This window comes from Rattus norvegicus, chromosome 13 (assembly GCF_021556685.1).
Source record: "Rattus norvegicus strain SHRSP/BbbUtx chromosome 13, alternate assembly SHRSP_T2T, whole genome shotgun sequence".
NCBI lineage: Eukaryota > Metazoa > Chordata > Mammalia > Rodentia > Muridae > Rattus > Rattus norvegicus.
In genome coordinates this window covers 89,482,109-89,495,000 of record NC_141546.1, presented here as the reverse complement: position 1 = coordinate 89,495,000, position 12,892 = coordinate 89,482,109, and the positions used below count along the sequence as shown (strand labels likewise).

The window sequence follows — 12,892 nt, the reverse complement described above, 5'->3', positions numbered from 1 at the left end:
TTAGGACAAAACTGCAACCAACAGATTGGAAAAAGATCTTTACCAATCCTATAACAGATAGAGGGCTTATATCCAACATATACAAAGAACTCAAGAAGTTAGACCGCAGGGAGACAAATAACCCTATTAAAAAATGGGGTTCAGAGCTAAACAAAGAATTCACAGCTGAGGAATGCCGAATGGCTGAGAAACACCTAAAGAAATGTTCGACATCCTTAGTCATAAGGGAAATGCAAATTAAAACAACTCTGAGTTTCCTCCTCACACCAGTCAGAATGGCTAAGATCAACAACTCAAGTGACAACAGATGCTGGCGAGGATGTGGAGAAAGAGGAACACTCCTCCATTGTTGGTGGGATTGCAAGCTGGTACAACCACTCTGGAAATCAGTCTGGAGGTTCCTCAGAAAATTGGACATTGAACTACCTGAGGACTCAGCTCTACCTCTCTTGGGCATATACCCAAAAGATGCCCCAACATATAACAAAGGCACATGCTCCACTATATTCATAGCAGCCTTATTTATAATAGCCAGAAGCTGGAAAGAACCCAGATGCCCTTCAACAGAGGAATGGATACAGAAAATGTGGTATATCTAAACAGTGGAATATTACTCAGCTATCAAAAACAATGACTTTATGAAATTCATAGGCAAATGGAGGGAACTGGAAAATATCATCCTGAGTGAGGTAACCCAATCACAGAAAAACACACATGGTATGCACTCATTGATTAGCCCAAATGCTTGAATTGCCCTAGATGCACAGAACACATGAAACTCAAGACGGATGATCAAAATGCGAATGCTTCACTCCTTCTTTAAAAGGGGAACAAGAATACCCTTGGCAGGAAATAGGGAGGCAAAGTTTAAAACAGAGGCCGAAGGAACATCCATTCAGAGCCTGCCCCACATGTGGCCCATACATATACAGCCACCCATTTAAACAAGATGGATGAAGCAAAGAAGTGCAGACCGACAGGAGCCGGATGTAGATCTCTCCTGAGAGACACAGCCAGAATACAGCAAATACAGAGGCGAATGCCAGCAGCAAACCACTGAACTGAGAACGGGACCCCCGATGAAGGAATCAGAGAAAGGACTGGAAGAGCTTGAAGGGGCTCGAGACCCCATATGAACAACAACGCCAAGCAACCAGAGCTTCCAGGGACTAAGCCGCTACCCAAAGACTATACATGGACTGATCCTGGGCTCCAACCTCATAGGTAGCAATGAATATCCTAGTAAGAGCACCAGTGGAAGGGGACGCCCTTGGTCCTGCTAAGACTGAACCCCCAGTGAACGTAATTGTTGGGGGGAGGGCGGTAATGGGAGGAGGATGGGGAGGGGAACACCCATGCAGAAGGGGAGGGGGTGTTAGGGGGATGTTGGCCCGGAAACAGGGAAAGGGAATAACAATCGAAATGTAAATAAGAAATACTCAAGTTAATAAAGAAAAAAAAAGAATCTCAGAAGCTAAATTGCTGTTTTAAAATGAAACCTTCTCAAGCCAGGGAATTGGCTTACCAAACGAAGGAATCCGCTGCCAAGCCAGATGACCAGAGCTTAAGCCTCCTGAAAGAGAACCACTATGACGGACTGCCCTCTGCCCTCTAATGTATTATGCCATTCATGTGCCCATAGAGATGCATTAGTGCATGCAAACACAATTGTGCACTTGGATGCATGCAAGCACAAACATTAATAAATGCAATAAAAATAAAAAGAAGATTCTAGATTGCAAAATTAGAAGTGTATCCTGATTGCTCTCGCAGAGAATCTGAGTTCGGATCCCAGAACCCAGGTCAGGCAGCTCACAGCTACCTGTAACTCCAGAATCCAACAAGTCTGACCCATGAGGGCACCTGCACTCATGTGCACATTCGCCCGCACAGATATAGACAAAATTAAAAATAAATGAAGCACTTAAAAAACTAAATAAAATAAAACTCTCTCAGTCAAGGTTTCTTTTTAAGAATTAATGAACTATTTCAAGTGCTGTTTCTACGGTTTGACTTTCTAATGTAATTATGCTAGTCATTCCAAGCATGCACAGGGCTGCCATCCACTTTTTCCTCTGGCTACTCCTGGCATGGCAGTATGTTTTATTCACCTTTTAATGGTACGAGGGGGAGGATGGTTTGGGACGTGGAGAAGAACACACCATGAGATAATCACCCTTCCCATTTTTTTTCCTTTCAGAAAACTGCTGTTACAGAATAAAAAGAGGAAAAACAACATTTTCTAAAGCTCTTACTAGATGACAGGCCCTGCCAGGTTTTTGGCTATATGTGGTCATTTAATCCTTATTCACTTGTAAAGTATGATTGAGTGATCAAGCCACAGAAAATGAAGACATGGGTTTTCATAGAGATTAAATAGTTTTCTGTAAATTGCACAGGACTTTGCTTCTCAAATCTGGTTTTCGTCCTTGTTATGGCAAGGTACCTATTTACTTACTCATAAAATAAATCCCTTGTTTGATAAAATATATTATTACTCTCATTTTTAAAGGATCTAGATAGGTAGCCTAGGCTAGCACTGAGTTCTTAGTGACTCCTTTTGCCCATGTGCTGTGGCTTAGATTGCAACACTCACCATGATTAGCTCAACTCTGACAAAACAGTGTTTCTTTTTTTAAAATTTTTCCTGAAGACAAAATGTTTTGCAACTCAGGTTGGCCTCAAACTTGCTATGTACCTGAAGATGGCCTTGAACTTTTGATCTCTCTACCTTTATCCTTCCCCACCAATTCTCATTCTGCATTCTCATAGACATGCACTGCCACATCTTGATTAATGGGTTGGAGAGGGACCATAGGGTTTCCTACATGCTATGCATCCATTATAGCAACTGAGTTACATGCCCCCTTTTAAAATACAGACTTGTAACATGATTTTTGCAAACAACTGATGAGAAAGGGATCATAACAGGGTCAGTAAGAGAAAGGATTTTCTCTACATATCATTGGTTCTTTTACAAATGAAATCATTACTACAAGGCTTTAATAGTTATGGTCAATGATATCTACAAATTGACCTTTGTTTTTGTAAGTCTAATGCTTGTGCAGGAGACAGAGAGAGAGAGAGAGAGAGAGAGAGAGAGAGAGAGAGAGAGAGAGAGAGAGAGAGAGAGAGAGAGACTGGGGCAGGAGATAAAAAGAAACAGAGTAAATTGGGAGTCCAGAGTCAAGAAATAATCACTGTTTAAAATCTGTACATATTTGTCTGAGCTTCAGTCTAGGCAAACATGTATGTGTGTCATGCATATATACACAAGCGTGAGATTTTTCTACAAACTTTTTCTGCAGATCTGCTTTTCTTTCTGTTCCCAACATACTGTGTAAATATGTCATTATGCATAAGTCTCTGAAACCGCTTCGATGTGGTCGATTATTTAGAGAGAGTTGCCAAACAAATAGCATTTCAAAGGCAAAAGGAAGTTAATAAAGAGTGTAAACATGCCATCCCCAGGTATGCACATGGATAGCTCTGCTGTATTTGCTCTCTGCTATTCATTCCTGAACCCAGCAGCCGATTGGCTCAAAACTAGACCCTTTCACATGGCTTGTTTTCCTTCTTTCCTTCCTTCCTTCCTTCTTTCCTTTCTTTTCTTCTTTCCTTCCTTTTTCCGTCCTTTCTTCTTTTTTCCTTTCTTTTCTCCTTTCCTTACTCTTCCCTTCCTTTCTTTCCTTCCTTTTCTTCCCCGCCTCTCCCTCTCTCTCTCCCTCCCCCTCCCTCTTTCCCTGCCTTCCTTCCTTTCTTTTCTTTCATTCTGTCTATCTTTCTTTGTTTAAAACAGGGAAAACAAATCAATAAACCCAGCTTAAGGGGAGCTGCGGTTAGAGCTTGTCCCTGTGTATCCTTCAGCCTCTCTCCAGCATCTTCACATTCACATGTGGCAACCCATGTGCCACACACTAACCACCCTGGCCCCTGTTCCAACAGTTCTCATCATTTACTAGCAAGACCTCATGTAGACCTAGTATATCCGTTCCTTATCCTGGCCTTCATTCCGATCATGTGTCCTTCACTAAGTGGTATGCATGGCCAACAGAAGGTTGTATTAGAAGCAGTCTGAGCCTACTGAATATAAGCTGAAGGACAGAGATGAATTATACTGTGCTTCCATGATGAGATTTAGCCACTAGTTCATAAATAAATTATTTCATTACTGTGACTGTAAGGTCACCAAAGTAATTTCTTCTCTCTCAAACTGTACAGCATTTAAAATTTTAAATATCCAAATTTAATGAAAAATTCATATAACTATTTCAAGCTAAGCGGGAGTCAATAGAAAAGAGAATTGGTAGGGAAATGTAATGTTATCTGCAGAGAGCAAGAGCTCAGTTACTTCACTGACTTTATAAATGCTTTGTATTGAACTACACAGCCCCCTACCTTGCTCTTTCATTCACCTCTAATAGATGACAAGGTATAGCAAGCACCACACCAAGCTCACAGTCTGGAATACTTGCTTCTGACTCTTTTGACAGCAGCTTGCCTACCTCTCCGAGACTTATCAACAGTCGTTTGTAATCATCCAGATTGCTGTATATCCTAGAGATTTGATTTGCTCTGTATAGACAATGACTTAGATCAACAAAATACCTCTAGTAGTAAGGATGCTTAAAAAGTATATGTTCAGTGGGCCAGAGATGCTGCATGGCTATCTACTCCTCCCAAGACATGGCCTCTAGGGTCTCCAGGATGCTCCCTTGCCTCCTTCCATTGCTAGCATCATAGCTATCCTTGAGAAAGAGTCAGTCTGTGCTGCTCAGCAAGCTCTATCTCTGCTAACCAAAGAGGAAGAGATAAATTCAGGAAAGCAGAATCTTACACATGTGGGTGTAGGAGAAATGACTTATTGGTAATCCCTTCCCCCACCGCCCTTCCTGTCTTCTATCCCTACACTGATCACTAGTGTGACAGAGTCTGGGGATGTGGGAGGGGCCGATGGTGACATGAGCCTTGAGTGCCTGCAGATGTGGGTGTGTGAGCTCAGAGTGATGCTGTCCTGGAGAAAGGCCTCATGCTCAGAGTAGGGAGAATGAGTCTCCTGGGACAGAGCCCATCTGTAGGAAATTACAAACGTGAGGTCATGTGTGTATTTGAGAGTGAGAAAGTCAGCATGGAAGAAACTCCAATAGCATGAGTGTGTGTGTGTGTGTGTGTGTGTGTGTGTGCGTGTGCCCATGATGCGCGTGTGAGAGAATGGAGGGGATGAATATGTGTCCCAGGCTGGCACCATGTGTGTGACTAAATGTGGTGTCAAAGTAACAGAGGAGGACAATAAATGAAAGAAATGACAGGGGAGGGAAAATATGGATGAATCTGAGATTCTTTCCAGCAAGCTGGGATTTGTGTATAGATGATGTCACTCTGGGGCAATTGCCTTGCACGACAATCCAATACCATCAATGAGAAAATTATTCTTAGTCCAAAACAATATGTCTGGGTTGTGAAGTATAGTGAAGTTGGCTGACAAGAAGGTTAAATAAATCCTGACACTTTAATGAAGCACAAATTTAAGAGGCATGGACAAGAGAAAGCATATTGAGGACAAAAATAAGTCTCAAAAACATGTATTCTTTGACTACTTTGTCCAGAGTTCTACTCCATTTTAACATAACCATATATTCTTTCATATCTAATATATTAGATACACATCTAATACATGTAATATATTGACAACTAGCCGCTTATTTTTATTTCCAAGGCTGACTAGATTTTCTGTGCTATACGTGACTATTAATGTTGATTATCACTTTGGCAAGTTCTAGGCAACAAACTTCTGTTCATGTCTGTCAGGGTGTTCAAGACTGGGGTAGTTGATGTGAGAAATGGACCCTAAAGGCTGTGGTCCCAGTTCTTATCTGAATAAAGGGGAGAGAACAGCATTCGTCTCTTTGTTTCTTGACTTTGGGTGCAGTGTGACTGGAGGCCCAACTTTCCTGCCTCTAGTACTTTCCATTGTGTCTGACTGTACCTGCTACCTGCCATAAGTTGTGTTTTTCAGATATTTTTTCATAGTAATGAGAAAAGTAGGTAAAGCACCATGTTTAATATGGCTTCTCATCACCACATTTGTTGAGTGAGTGGATATACTGAGAAGTGGAAATGGGTTAGCTATAGATGGAAAATTACAAGTTTTGCCTCTAATCGGAAAGAAAACACAGGTATTAGCAAGGATCACAGCTTTTCTTGTAAGGATGAGAGGCAGTGGTATCTGCAATTCACAGCAATTGTTTTAACACTTTCTTGTATGGCAAATGGTCATTTTCCTTTCTTGATGGACTCATGGTCATCAGATCCCAGGTTCTAAGTAAAGAACATTTGTTCTTCTAAGAATTTGAATATTAGCACTTGTAGGGAAAAAAAGTAAGTCTCAACTTGGAGCATGCACTGACACAAAGATAGCGAGCAAGCTGTCTGTTCCTAGGTACAACCCAAGTCTAGATGGCCTGACCCTACTTCCACAAATAAGAGGTATGAAGACTTCCTTGACATTGAACTCCTTCAGAGTGAACATAGTCCATAGACATATGGAAAAGCTGTAACACAAAGATCATGTTGAAAACCAGCCCTGGGAACAGGCTGGGTGAACAACTTTAAAGAGCTCCAAGGGTTTGTGACTACAGGTTCCATCCTGCCCATAGTCCCAGACAATGCCTTCTATCATGACATAATTATCAAAGGCACCTGATTTCATACTAGGAAACAATTCACAGCACCAACCCTATTTAGAAACATCCATTGCTTATTTTCAGTAAGAAAAACTTGTGGCCAGTGGCAGGAAATCAACTAGCCAATTTTATAAATACTCAGTGGGAGCTTAATTTGTATTTCCTAAGTGTAAAAAAGCATTTCTTACACTGAAGAGAAGCAAACCTTTCTTATCTTTTTGCAGAAAGTGTGTAAGTCTTTGAATCCCTGCCATTTAATTTTTCATTTACCTCAGGGGGGAAAAATAATGAAAGAATCCCAAAGACACCACTTCATGAGCTTTCTTTTCATTCATAAAAGAAGCACATGTATCTGTGAGGACCATTCTTATTGGATTATATTGACCTTGTCTCTTGTAAAACCCAAAGCTCATCACTGTGGTCAGTGTGTGGGTGGTGACTTTCAGCTTGTATTTATTCTGGGCAAATTCCAAAAGGGAGTCTGCCTGTCTCTCACATGGGAAGCTAGGCTGGGTATGCCAGTTTCAAGATCATCATTCTTGTCCTGGAATTGGATGCATGTGGATCAGGGTATTGGACACGTGGCTATTTAAGAAAATGATTTGTATAAAAACACTTCCATTCCTTCCTATAATTTTGACTCTAAGACAACTTAAATAAAGTTGAAATTCTGGAGTTAGATAAAGGCCCACTAAATCTGAGCAGTGGTCTCAACTAGCACTGATCAAAAGCTACAGGACCATTTCATGATTACACTAACACTGATTAAAACACATGTGACAGATATGCTAGAGGACAAGTTCATCATGCAGTAGGACTCTCTAACAAGAATGTGGATAAGTGAGGATACAGCTCAGTAGTAGAGCACATGGCTGCCAGCATTAATACAAGACAATAAGTTTCTCTCTTGTTTCTTCTATAATCTTGTAGCTTCAAACAACCCTTGAATTTTGACCATTTATCTAAGCATTCCACTGTGTTTACTTGTCTAAGTCCAAACACCTTTCTTATTGTCAATAAATAGTTGGATTTATTGGATTAAAAGTCCACCCTAACAGGGTTGGGGATTTAGCTAAGTGGTAGAGCACTTGCCAGGCAAGCGCAAGGCCCTGGGTTCAATCCTCAGCTCCGAAATAAAAAGTCCACCCTAAAGCACTTTCTTAATTTCATCTGCAAGAACCATATTTCTAACTAATGTGTCTACAGATGTCAGGGCTCAAGACTTGAAGATATATTTTGATTGTTGGGCATGAGAGCATATATGATGTCCTAAATGTATGAAAAGCTGAGGCAGGAGGACTGGTTAAGCCTAGGACTTCAAGATCAATCTGGGCAGCACAGCAAGTCAGATCTCTCTTTCTTCTACCTTTCCTCCTTCTCATCCTCTCTCCCTCCATGTGCATGTATGTGATATGTATATATGAAGAACAAAATTCAACCAGTAACAATGATAAATGCTTAATGATTTCATGGACTGTGGATGTGGTAGAATATCTGGCTAGTGTGGATGAGGCTCTGGGCTCACCTTTAATATTATATGCATATATTTCTTCTCTCCTCTTTCTTTATGTACTATTTCTCCTCTTTCTAGGTACTTTTCAATGTAAGTTTCTTTGTCACATATAGCTTCAATCTGTATCTTTATATGGATGAAAGTTGTGAGAATTCCTCACATCTCCTCAATCCCTCTTGAGCATCTGCACCTGCCTCCAAGAAGTCCCACCCAAATGGCTCCCATATTTCAAAACTGACTTCATATTGTATTTTCTCCTGAAAGCCTACCTAGCTCCCTCAAGCCAGAAATAATCTCTCCTTATTAAACAATGGAGTCTTTATGACTTCTTGTGCCTTTGCTTGGATTTTGGACAAATAAGCCTGACAAGACTTAGATTCATCCATAGCTCTTCATTTCTTGTAGAAGTTTTCTTCTAGTCCTATGCACTGTAATGTTTAATAAATAGATATTAAACAAATAGGCAGAAGTGCTTGGTTTCTCAACAAATAAGTGAACCTTTCCAATATGAAAACTAGAAATGCACTAATTTGTATTTTCCCCAACCTTTGAGTGTGATGCCACACACCATTAATCACAGCACTCAGGAGACAAAGGCAAACAGGTATCTGTAAATTTGAGGTCAGCTTGATCAACACAGTAAGCTCTAAGCTATTCAGGGCTACACAGTAAAATCTTCCCTCAAAAATATTTTTTTGCAAATCAGAAAATGTGAGTGAAATATTTTCATAAAATACACATATGACTACTATCTCCAGGCACATGCACATGCTTGTACACATATACAATTCCCTCCCTGAGAAAACCTATGTAGAGAACATAAAGAACAAAAGTGATTTTTAAAAGATTGCATTGTTTTTAAATTAAAGGCAGAATATTACAAAATATCTACTGAATATGTAGAAATGTTGATGGTACACATATAGTTGAAAACACCTAACCGATGATGGGAAAGAATAATCCCATGAGCATGCAAGTAAGATAGGTGAAATATCACTTCTGAACACCAGGATACACCCAAAAAGTCATTTCGAAAGCCCATACACATCTGCTTAAGAATTTTAAAATGTATTTCCAAAAGTAATTTCCGTAATCCTTTGAGGATCATGTTGTCTTTCATGTTTGTAGTTCAAGTATATCCACATGGTCCTAATACCTCAGGCAAAGTATGAGCTAACACCATACTAGCACATCCACCAGGCCATGAGTTTGGAAGCAATTGCCTTTGGTGATGAAGATAAAATTAGAGAAACAGACTTAGGCAGAGAGATAGCAAGGCAATGACAGCAAGTCAATAAATAACATTTAAAAAAAGTCTACATATGGATAAGAATGGAATGTTGTCAGATCTTTTTCCCTTAATATGATTTATCTGGAAGGTGTGCCATCAAATGCCTTTTAATCCAAATTCATGGAGATGTTGACAACGCGTCGTCTCAGATCTGCACAAAAGAAACATGGCTGGCCTAACCTCAACCCTCTGCATGCTTTCTCTTTAAAATAATAATAATAAAAAAACCCACACACATTCTGTAGTAGGGATACATCAAAGCAATTGCTAATTCATCTGACTCATTGATCTGTTCTTTTAGGAATCACCAAGTGCTCATGACATGCCAGAGATCATGATGGATGGTCAGGGAGATTAACAAAAATTAAATATGTCCCTTGCTCTCAAAAGTTGCTCCTAGCCAGATAGGAAAAAAAACTTCAATTTAACAGTATCGGAATACATTAGACAGAAACATAGTTATGCCAGACACAGTGTTAGCCTGTTGACACATTATTCTAACGCATTACCCTATGAATTGATTTTCATTCCAACCCAGTGTAGAAATTGAGTTTTGGAGAAGTTCAGCAGCTTGTTAAAACTCACAGATTATTGATTCTAATTCTAGGTTTTGAATATATTGTGAAATTTGCCTGCCTTAGAGCTTACGGTTTTAAGCAAAGGAAGCATGAAACAAAGGAATGATTCTTTGACCTATTTAGCCATAAACTAAGGATTAAAAAGAAGAGGAAGTTTGCTTACGAAATCAAAGGAGGCTGAACTGCGGTGGATGGTACGAGCATTCTTCTGAGGATCCACCCAGGATGTCATTTGTATATAACCACGTGGTGCCAGAGAACTGTTTGTACTTAGGTCAGCATCGCCAAGCGGTTGATGGTCTCAAAGCCCTGGAAGACAGACCTTAGCTACAGCTCACCTCCTTATCTTATTCTGAGCCTTGCATAGATGTAAAGTCAGTTAGCTTACAGTCATCGTGGCACATTTCTGAGAGAGTTAAATGTGTAAAAAGAAATGTTTATTTTGACATATGGATTTGGAGGTACCAATCCAGGAAAGATTGGTCACATTGCTTTGACCCCATGTGAGACAATGAATCGTAATGGGAGTATGTTAGAGCAAAACCACTCTTCTAATGACCTGAAAAGTATGGAGGAAGAGGAAGTAAGATCCCAGAAACTGATTGCACAGACTCAATGACCTAAGGACCTCCCACTAGCATCTTTATCTTAAAGGTTACACTACCTCTCAATAGGGCCATACTGGGAACATTTAACAGCCAAGTATGTACAAGTTGAAAAAGGGAACAGTCTACTTCTGAATTCCACTTAGAGAAGAGTTCATAGGACATACACACAGCCTTGTATTATCTTGATAAATTCACAGAATAATTAAGAAAACACTCCATTTCTGTTTCATATACAGATCTTTAATACGCTAAACCACTTTGGGTCTTCAAAAATGATCTTTTTTTAATATCTACTATGGAAACTCACTTTTAATTTTATTTTAAAATATGTTTTCATGGGTTTGAGTGTTTTGTTCTACTTGTCTTTAGATGCAACATGTGTGTGCTTGGTGCCCATGGAGGTTACAAGAAAGAATCTAGTCCCTTAGACTCTTGGATAATTGTGAACTATCATGCGAGTGCTGGTAACCAAACCTAGGTTCTGTGCAAGAAATACAAGTACTCTTAACTGCTGAAACATCTATGCATATCTGACAAGGAGAAATCTCCCCACATCCCCCCCCCAAAGCTTTCATATCTAGAAAGTAAAAGAAAAAAAAAGAAATCCAGAAGCAAAAAGATTTTTCATAAAGGTGTAGATTAAAAATAAAGGTTTTCATAAAAACTCATGCCTCCATTAAGGTATTTCATTGTAGTATCTGTTGGTTTCAAGAAATTTACTAAATTTCAGTTTCTCATGGGGGTTCTATAGCTAGAGGGACGTCAGCAAAGTCATTTTGTGTTTCTCATTATCAATGAATATAGTCCAGAAATGTGCAGTAAGATCCATCTTGCCCTGCTTATGTTTGAAGAAAATTAAAAAATAAATGTGCGGTTCCTTGAATAAAAATGTTTACAAATATTAGGTGTGTTCATGTTCCTGGCAGCAGAAAACAGCATACTGCTATGCTAACTCATGGACTTTCCAGGTTCTGTTGGGTCCTGTGGATAAGCTAGCCAGAATCAGAGTGTTGGCTAAACACACTTCTTATCTGGAAACACAGAGAACAATCTGTTTCTGAGCTTACTGTGGTTTTGGCAGACTTTGAGTCCTTGTCATTGTCATGCTAATTTAAAGCACTTTCCTGTATTTTCCTCTCATTCTTTCTGTTCCTGTGTTCTAGTTAGTTGTCAGCTAGCTAACTCTTTACTGTCCTTCCTTCCTCCAGTTGACTACATTCCTCCTGTACTGGCTTTCTCCTTCTTTAGAGTCATCAATGGGACATGGAGCCTGGCACACTGGAGGAAGGGGTGCTGACCAATTGGCCTACCTCTAGCAGCAAGCTTTGGGTTCAATGAGAGATCCTATCTCAACAGTAAGACACAGTGATGAACTAGAATGAGTTCTGCATGCATGGGCTCACATAACCATCTCTCTCCCACCCCCGCACACCACACACACACACACACACACACACACACACACACACACACACACACACACACAAAACACACATACAAGTCTTAATTTTTTTAAAAACTCATGCATGTATTTTCCCCTCATTCTTTCTGTGCTTCTGTGTCTCTGCATTATGGTGGGTCACATTCTCTGTTTCTAAGGAGTTTCTTATGACCATGCTTTATAAATCTTTATGCCTTACCATAGCTCATTAAAAAAACAATCCCTAGAGTAACTTAAAAGGAGCTGGACCTTTTATATGCTATGAGTCTAAAAAAAAAAGGACTTTACAGAAGTCCTGGGAAAAAAGGGGGGAGATGTGAAGAATCAAGTTTGTCTCTTAAGGCTTGGCATCCTGGGTGGAGGTACACACACTTCTGGTAGACTCAGGAAGGGAATGGCTTTAGTAGGATAAGAAGACCAACAACTCATGGCTCGTGCCTCCAGTTTTTAGCCATCGTTCTGGTCCTGCCAGACTATCTTGACACTGTCTTTTCTCTTCATTGCTTGCTTCTCCCCAGAACCTGAAAGCTAGACAGAAAGCCTGCTGGTATACTGTCAACCCTCTCACCTTTACAGATCTCAGAGTTTTGTCACCAGGTCCCACAGGGTAGTGTACAATTTTACATAGCAATCAGGTAAATATACATAAACACACAGTTATCTATAGGTACAAAGAAAACTTGTCAACAATTGGTTTTTATTATGTGCACTTGATATCTGCCACTGACTTTCTTTTCTCCTGTTTTGTTCTGTTTCATTAACTTTTCTCAAGCTTGCT

General features: G+C 39.9%; 1 long non-coding RNA gene across 8 annotated transcripts in view; it reads right to left on the bottom strand.

Annotated features, from left to right (window-relative positions):
- Positions 1 to 12,892, bottom strand: part of LOC102546489 (uncharacterized) — a 29,289-nt gene that overhangs the window by 13,152 nt on the left and 3,245 nt on the right. For all 8 annotated transcript variants that reach the window (XR_015635664.1, XR_015635665.1, XR_015635666.1 and 5 more), the window contains one exon: positions 10,229 to 10,374. This is a non-coding gene — a long non-coding RNA (uncharacterized LOC102546489). The remainder of the gene's footprint in view (positions 1 to 10,228; positions 10,375 to 12,892) is intronic.